Source organism: Diabrotica virgifera, chromosome 1, assembly GCF_917563875.1.
Source record: "Diabrotica virgifera virgifera chromosome 1, PGI_DIABVI_V3a".
NCBI lineage: Eukaryota > Metazoa > Arthropoda > Insecta > Coleoptera > Chrysomelidae > Diabrotica > Diabrotica virgifera.
In genome coordinates, this window is record NC_065443.1 from 44,607,152 (window position 1) to 44,616,011 (window position 8,860).

Genomic DNA, 8,860 nt, shown 5'->3' on the forward strand with positions numbered 1-8,860 from the left:
CCATGCAGAGCTTTTTATGAAGAATAACTTTTTTGTAAAATTAATAATAAAAAAGTTTTCCATATGGATACCACTTACAGGGACATACTGTATTTCAATGAAAATGGCCAATTTTCAACCACGAATAACTCAAAAAGTATTGAGTTTTCGAAAAAAAATTATAGGACAGTTTTTGCTTAGAATTATGTTCTCTAGCAACTTCCGTAGTTATTTAAACAAAAAAATTTCCACCCCCGAGAAGGGGTGAGAACCGCCCCCAAGACAAAAGCACACATCAGCATAGGGTAGACTTTGAATAAGGAGATATTTTCAGGCTATTCCTAAAATTTCATTAAAATCCATGCAGTAGGATAGAATTCGGAGCTTGTTCTTGGTCTCATTGACTGCCCTATTATATATAGGTAATGTATTTAAGATATTTAGGGTATCCAATGATTGAAAGTAGGGCCCCCGTAAGAGGTACTGGCGCCTGTGTGCAAAAAAGGATTTTGGCGCCCCTTAAGGCATTTTGGATCATGTTTTTTATTTCTTTTTTGAAGGTAGGTAGGTGCTTGAAATAAACCAGAAAACTGAACTTTAGAATGTGAGTTTCACCCCTTCTCGGGGTGAAACTACGTCTATAAAGTTTTTTCTCTGTCAATAGTTTTCAGTAGTTTTCAAGTTATTTGCGAGTAAATTTATGTTCATTTTTCAACAAAAAAAACATAAGTTTTTAGACGGATTTTCGCAAATAACTCAAAAAGTAAGTATTTTATCAAAAAAAATATAGCTTATAAAAAAGTGAAAAAGAATAATGTAAGTACCTATGTAGGAAGTCTGTAGACCCAGTAGAAGCAGAGTTGTAGCTGATGAAAAGAAATTTCTTATTCGTCAAATTACAAATCAAATAATATTTCAACGTAAAATAACCAAAAAAATCAAGCACTTATCAGGGAAAACTCATTACAACTTTTTTAAAGTGTTTAAAAGAAGCTATATTTTTTTAACATCAAAAGTAAGTAAGTTAAAAATATTTTGGGTTCCTTTTTTGGTACAAAAATAATGAAAACCACCCCCCTAATTAGTATCCCAAATGAAATTAAGCGTTACTGCTTCACCACAAGTTACTTTACTTATGTATTGTTTAGCTGATGAAAAGAAATTTCTTATTCGTCAAATTACAAATCAAATATTTCAATGTAAAATAACCAATAAATCAAGCACTTATCAGGGAAAACTCATTACAACTTTTTTAAAGTGTTTAAAAGAAGGTATATTTTTTAACATCAAAAGTAAGTAAGTTAAAAATATTTTTGGTTCCTTTTTTGGTACAAAAATAATGAAAACCACCCCCCTAATTAGTATCCCAAATGAAATTAATCGTTACTGCTTCACCACAAGTTACTTTACTTATGGGACACACGACAACTCGTAACTCTTAATGACAAATTTTTTCAAATCAAAATGTACACCAGCCAATTCGTAACTTTTCTACTACCTGGCCCTCCCAACTAGCAACTTTATACAGGTGAATTTGAAACCATTGTTTACTTCTAATACTCCAGGTAGATAGGTTAAAATGTAAGAAATAAATTTGAACAGTAACGTATTAAGCCAACACGGGGCATATAGCATATTATGTAAGCGAATGGTTCTTGGTTTGCTCAAAAACATGTTGTGTATTATATCGATACATTTTTGGCAAAGTAACGTAAGTGACATTTTTGAAAATCATGTTTTTCCATTATGACGCTACAGTAGCGATCAACAGGTAGCAACAAACGCGTTCCAAGATTGCGGCTCTAATTTTGAATATTTTGTCGAGATATTTGGCACACATATTCGTAATATAATAAAGAATGGCGGTACAGAGCCCAATTTCAGAAATATGTTAGTACGTGGAAATTACTCTATAACTAAATAAAATATTGAAAAAAGGAGCCTGTACCGCCATTAAGAAGAAAAAAAAATAAACTTTCTTCAAATAAAATTTTTTATCCCATGCCTAAATTTTGTGTAATCTTGGAACTACTAAAATTTTTTATTTCTAACAAGAAATCGAACATATTATAACTAAATAACTAATTAGGCAACGTAGAGAAATTATCACTGTCATTTTGACAAACCTGCGTCAGATTTTCTCTAATCAGCTGTCATCTTTATCGATATCTGTTCAGTGCAGTAGTGTGTTAATTTAAGAATTCGTTTTTGTTGTTTCATAGGAACGTAGTGTTTATTGATAGTTAATTTATTATATATTTGTTGTTGTTGTATAAGTTGTTGGCCTCTTTGAAAGAATAGATTGGTGTTAATTGTGAGTTTTAGTTATTGTAGGTAGGTAAGTATATTTTACGTAAAAATATTTCGAATTCTAATGCGAGTCTATAAAGTTTTAGGAGGATTTTTTATTCTAAAAATATTATCAATAGTTTAACAAAATGGAAAAAGTAAATTAAACGAAAAATAAAGTGAAACCTTCCAAGAAAAAGTCCATTAAAAACCGTGCCAAAATTATGCGAAAAAATCGAAATTTGTTTCGCTTCACAACAAAAAATTATTATTTATTATTGTTTTATTATTAGATATTTCATGCAAATACCTTTCTAAATGCCTAACTTAACATAAAATTTTCACCCATTTTGGTTTATTTTTATAAATATCTATTTATTAATAATAGAATCGTTTTCTATTACTTCAATTTAGCCCGACTATGATATTGTCAAAATATTAATCTTAGATAATGTCAAAGATTACCACTGTTGCCAAAGTTTATGATACTATCTCCCGAAGTTATATTATTTTGTTGCTACCTGTTGATCGCTACTGTTTACTCTTAAACTAAAGCTATTGCTGTTCAGAAGGCACTGCCAAAGTGTAGTAAGCCTATACATATATTATGTTTAAAGTAATTCTAGGCTTACTACACTTTGGCAGTACCTTCTAAACAATAATAGTGTTAGTTTAATGGAAAAACATGATTTTCGCCAAAAATGTCACTTACATTACTTTGCCAAAAATGTATCGATATGTACCTATAAAAAAAAAGAGTGTGTGTACTTGTGTACGCACGTAAGAAGTTATACTTCTTTGTCGTCATAAAAAACAGTTTTTTTATATACCTCATACAAAATCGGTAATATTTGCTATAAGATGGTTATATTTTAGGGTTTAGATCATTCAGAACTTTCTATAACTTTTCTTTCGTAAAATTAATAACAAAAGTTATCATAATTGAAATAACAGAAAATAATATTGATTATATATGTTGAGAAAAATTTTTAATTTCTTTTTCAATTAGAAGGATGTAATTCCATATTAGAATATAGTTCTATTTCCAATTAACTGTTCATAATAACAATGTTCAATATTGTAAAAATAAAGCTACTTTTCTCTTGAGTGACATTCATATTTTTTTGACATACCCTGTGTAATACCCATAAAAATTTACTATCTGATGGTTGAATCAGAGATTCTAGATATTGCAGAACCTTTTATGTAGAACAACTATTTTTCGTAAAATGAATAATAAAAAAGTTTTCCATATTATGGTTCCAACTTACAGGGACATACTGTATATTATGACAAAAATATTTTTAAATCTGTAGGCAAGTCAAAAGTGTAAACTCAACCTTAATTTAACAAGAGTTATAGTCGGTTCGCTAAACTCACGACACAACTGGCTAGTGTTTTTAGTAGATATTTTTTTTGTTTTTGGCCAATTTTGTGAAAATTGGCAAAATTACTAACTATTTAGTAATTATTTTCTTGTCAATTTTACAAAATTGGCAAAATTACTTACTAAATTCACTAGACATTTGTAGTAACACTGGTGGTACTCATTATTTTCTTTTAAAATATCATACAATATACAGGGTGTAACAAAAATACAGGTCATAAATTAAATCACATATTCTGCGACCAAAAATAGTTCGACTGAACCTGACTTACCTTAGTACAAATGTTCACATAAAAATAGTTACAGCCCTTTGAAGTTACAAAATAAAAATGGATTTTTTCCAATATATCGAAAACTGTTTGTGGTTTCTTATTGAAAACGGATATGTGGCATCCTTATGACAGGAATATCTTAAAATAAAATTAAAGTGAAATTTGTGCACACCATAAAAATTTTATGGGGGTTTTGTTCCCTTAAACCCCCCCAAACTTTTGTGTACGTTCCAATTAAATTATCATTGTGGCACCATTAGTTAATAAAAATATTTCTAAAACTTTTTTGCCTCTTAGTACTTTTTCGAAAAGCTAGTTTTTGTCGAGATATTTTGAATATTTGTCAAATCCACCATATATTTGTATACTGTTACGTACTGGTAATAATACGAAAAATTATTTATAAATAATTACAGTTTGAGGTATATTTTGAACCGTATTAGAAAAGAAGCCACATCTCGATAAAAGATGCCTTATCGGAAAAATACTAAGAGGCAAAAAGTTTCAAAAACACTCTGTTTAACTAATGTAACCGCAATAATAGTTTAGTTGTAACGTACACAAACATTTGGGAGGTTTAAAGGCACAAAACCCCCATAAAATTTTTACGTAAACATATTAAAAAAGAAGGCGCATCTCGATTGAAAATGATTTATCGAAAAATTACTAAGAGGCAAAAAACTTTTAAAAACATTGTGTTTAACTGATGGCACCACAATAAGAATTTAATTGGAACGTACATAAAAGTTTGGGGGGTTTAAGGGAACAAAACCCCCATAATATTTTTATGGGGTGCACAAATTTCACTATAATTTCTTTTAAAGATGTACCTACCATAACAATGCCACATGTCACTTTTCATTAAAAAATCTCTAATAGTTTTCGATATATCGGAAAAAATCGATTTTCATTTTGTAACTTCAAAGGGCTGTAACTTTTTTTGTGTGCCTATTTGTACTAAGGTAAGTTAGGTTCAATCGAACTATTTTTGGTCCCAGAATATGTGGTTTAATTTATGACCTGTATTTTTGTTACAGCCTGTATTATTTACAAAAGTATATACAAATCCGGTATAATATCCCTACTTTATAGCATTTTCAATATCTTCCGTAAGTCCAAACGGTGAGCTTAATTTTTTTTTCCAATGCATCCAACTTTCTTTGAAGCGAAGCTGAATTGTTCAAATATAAAAAAACTCTCCTGCGGTGTTGTCCGTATGAGATGATATGCCAGTCTCTAATGCATCATTGTCCTCTATGTTTACTTTTAGATTTATCTGTATAGCCTACAAAAAAAATTAATCCAATTTAAATTTTAGATCACAACTACAACTGATATGAATAACATTGTAACTCCACTTATAATGTTTTTCAACTATTGCTTAAATGATATCTACAAAGGACAACTTTCATTTTGATCTAAAAACTTTTATCCTATCTTATGTACCTTAATATAAAGTTTTTTAATAAAATAACCTCATTGTAAGTGCAAATTTTGAATCACTCAGTGGAAAAGCTTTGTAACCAATGTTACAATACTATAAATTTCTATTATTGATGAATATTTTTATAAACACATTGTAACATCTATATAATTTACGAGTGAACTAACTTCCACTGTTATATCTGATGTTCACAGTGGATTACATGTTCAAGAAGCATCAACAGCGAAAACCCCTTCCTGCATCAAAGGCATTAGTTTATTATTAGATACGTCTGCTAAGTAAAAATTCCCAAAGAAGAAAAATCTTGGAAAGGAGAGACAAAGAGATCCAAGTGTTTTCAAAATTAATATTTTGAAGAAACAGGAACTCTGACCAAGAATACACTAGAAAAACTGTAAAATTAACGTAAATGAGAGAATCGGGACCTCGATGTAACGATAAATGTAACATTAAATGTAAATCGAAATTATATAAAAAAAGAATGACTCAATTCATTTAATAATTTTTGGGCAATAGCTGATCATTATAAACAGAGTGATTTATGTAGAGTTTGTAGAGCATACTTATGCAGATATAGTCCGTCCGCTATAACTTTTCCCATAAGGTACGAATCATTTTCAATCAAACTAAATCAAAACATAAATTGAAACGAACGTCGATGTGTATATACATTTTGTATACTGTATACTATATACTACACACATCGGCATACGTTTCACTTTCTGTTTTGACTTAATTTGATTGAAAATGAATCGCACCGCATGGGAAAAGTTATAGCGGACGGACTATTCTCAACCAATAGTGAAAAGTTAAATGAGTCCACGTAAAACTGGTAAATATGAATATAATTTGTAGTTAGCAGAACACTGACACCAAGTTTGTAAGAAACATTTTTGATACTTTACCAGATAATATATGGTTAACTACGCTATTCAAAAAAAGTGGCATTGCAGCTCGACTTAAATCAGAACCATTAATGCTAACAACAATGTGATACATGAAAGCGAAAAGCTGAGGAAAAGTTATAAAATATGGATTAAGCAAATTGTAGCTGGAGCATCACATGAGCTAATGGTTTATTGCATATAAGGAGACAGTCTGTTACCAACGCACTGTACTTAGCTGAGAATATTTTTTAACAAAAAATCAAAATATTAAATTATTCTTCATTATTTATTTTTTAGTTGTTATATCCACTTGAAAAAGCATAAGATAAATGTGTTTATTGGTTTTACTCACTCTCAATTTACTTCTTTCTTTTCCAATCTCCTCGTTCTTTCAACATCATGTTACCTACGCACTTTTTTGAGGCTTGCGTACCATTTCCTGTGATGGAACTTGATCAGGATGATTTTCGTCCTCTAAATAAGCTGGTTCGTCTAAAATTAATAGATTTATGTAAAATATTGTTATGTGAATGTATGAGATAGCCACTTTACACGATGCAAGTAATTGCGCAATTTCTTGCAGCAATTGAAATTGCATCGTGTCCCACGAGAATTGCACAGAAAAGGTGCAATTACTTGCAGCAACTTCTTGCTGCAAGAAGTTGCAGCTAAATAGAACATGTTCATGCAATTCTTTCTGCAATTGTTATATATAACACATATTATAATTTTCTCAATAATCTAACATTTTTAATCTAATATCTGATAACTCTACTCAAAAAATCACATTTAATTTATAAAAACAACATAACCTAAAATTTACGGTTAGGTCAAAGTTTCTGTCTATTTCATATCAGCTTCTGTAATTACTTGTACCCTGTAATCATTTTATTGCAGAAATCTAGTTGCAAGTTGCAACTGATTGCAGAAGTTTTTGCTGCAAGAACTTGTGCTATAAATTTCGCAATTACTTGCAATGTGTAAAGTGGCTCAAATGTAGGAACAAAATTTGTTTTAACTTATTTTCAAAACACTTACCTGTAATCATTGACAGTAATAAAAGACTCCAAGTACTGGATCCTCCGAGTCTTTAGTTTTGAATAAGTGAGATCGTAAAATCGTCCCGGTTGATTGATGTTTATCCACAGTTCTCTAGTGTAGAGAATCTCTACACTACCTCTACGAGCCAATAGGTTTTTATCAGTAATTTTGCGATTGAAAATCGCACTCACACAGTTTGGGCTTCCACAATGACATGCAACAAGTATGTTAATAAGTCCAAAAATATAATATGAAAACTATTTAAAAAGGCAGTATAACAATCACTCTATATTTATCAATCAACGACATAACCAAACTGTCCAAACCACAGCCCACAGCTGCGCTACAGCTGCCATATTGGATAATTTTTGACATGTCATTTGAACATCCAATCAGAACAAAGTTATAATGCGCGTATGCGCCTGGCCGATGCGTATGAGCCTGGTTTCAACATATAAAAATTCACCTTCAACGCGCGTAAAGAAGTATAACTTCAATAACAAAAATTGAAATCTCTTAATAAAATAATTGAAACAATATGATATGTATATAGACCAGGGCGGATCTGTAAAAAACGTCTATTTGCGGATGTGCGAGGTGGCATTCGGATTTTTACAGATAAAGTTAGGTGACAACTTCAATAATAATAATTGACTTATGCTCCTTCTCGAATATGCCCGGAACATTAATAAATAAAAAAATTAAAATATTTAAAAATTTCGAAAAACATTGATTTTTTTCTACTTTCTTTGCTTATAACTTTAAAACGATTCATTTTGGAGCAAAGTCGTATGGAAATAAAATAAAGATAATTGAATTTTGTATGATATACGACTAGTTAAAAATGTCTTAAATTATTACCCTTTCTGTAAAATAGCAATAAATACAAAATAAGGGGGCAAAATAAGCCTCTTCAGTGTTTTTCAACAACATATGTACTTAAATCGTCCACCAAATTTCATTAAAATCGACCTGATAGATTTTGCATAGATAATAATTTTGCAATCTAAATTTTTTAAAAAAAGTTCAAATATTTTAAAAACTTTCTGAACAAAAAGTAGATCATTTAGAAGTTTGCTAATTTTTTTACATATAAAGAGGCACTCTACCTATCCAATACACTTTACATAATTAAAATCGGATTATTTAAGCGGCCCCAGCACTGTTTTAAAGTTATAAACAATTCTTTGGCATCCACGTTCACTCATTACGAAATCTGTTACAACTATTTCAGCCATTTTAACAAAATTTATTTCGACTTTCTCATGTAACTCGTCTAAGAGACAATACATAAATGATGAATAACTTTTACACCACCTTCAAAGAGGGTAATTTATACAAGTACATACCTGGAATACCAGTATTAGATTATCAACATCGTTAGTAATTACTTAGAAAAGAAAGTTACAAATTCACCGGTACTTGGTGGGTTACTGAATAATTACCTGCGCGCCAGAGTTACCAATTGGCCTGTAATTAGGATGGGGGATTAAAATAGTTACGAATTCACCGGGACCCTACTTATGTATTGTTTATATGATCTGAAGTTTCATCGGTTCAA

General features: G+C 30.3%; 1 long non-coding RNA gene across 1 annotated transcript; it reads right to left on the bottom strand.

Annotated features, from left to right (window-relative positions):
- Positions 1–5,066: 5,066 nt before the first annotated feature.
- On the bottom strand, positions 5,067–7,514 carry LOC126887871 (uncharacterized). Its single transcript, XR_007699252.1, has 3 exons — positions 7,297–7,514; positions 6,611–6,750; positions 5,067–5,212 (listed from the first exon to the last, which is right to left on the bottom strand). It is a non-coding gene; the product is annotated as an uncharacterized LOC126887871 (long non-coding RNA).
- Between the last annotated feature and the right edge of the window lie 1,346 nt (positions 7,515–8,860).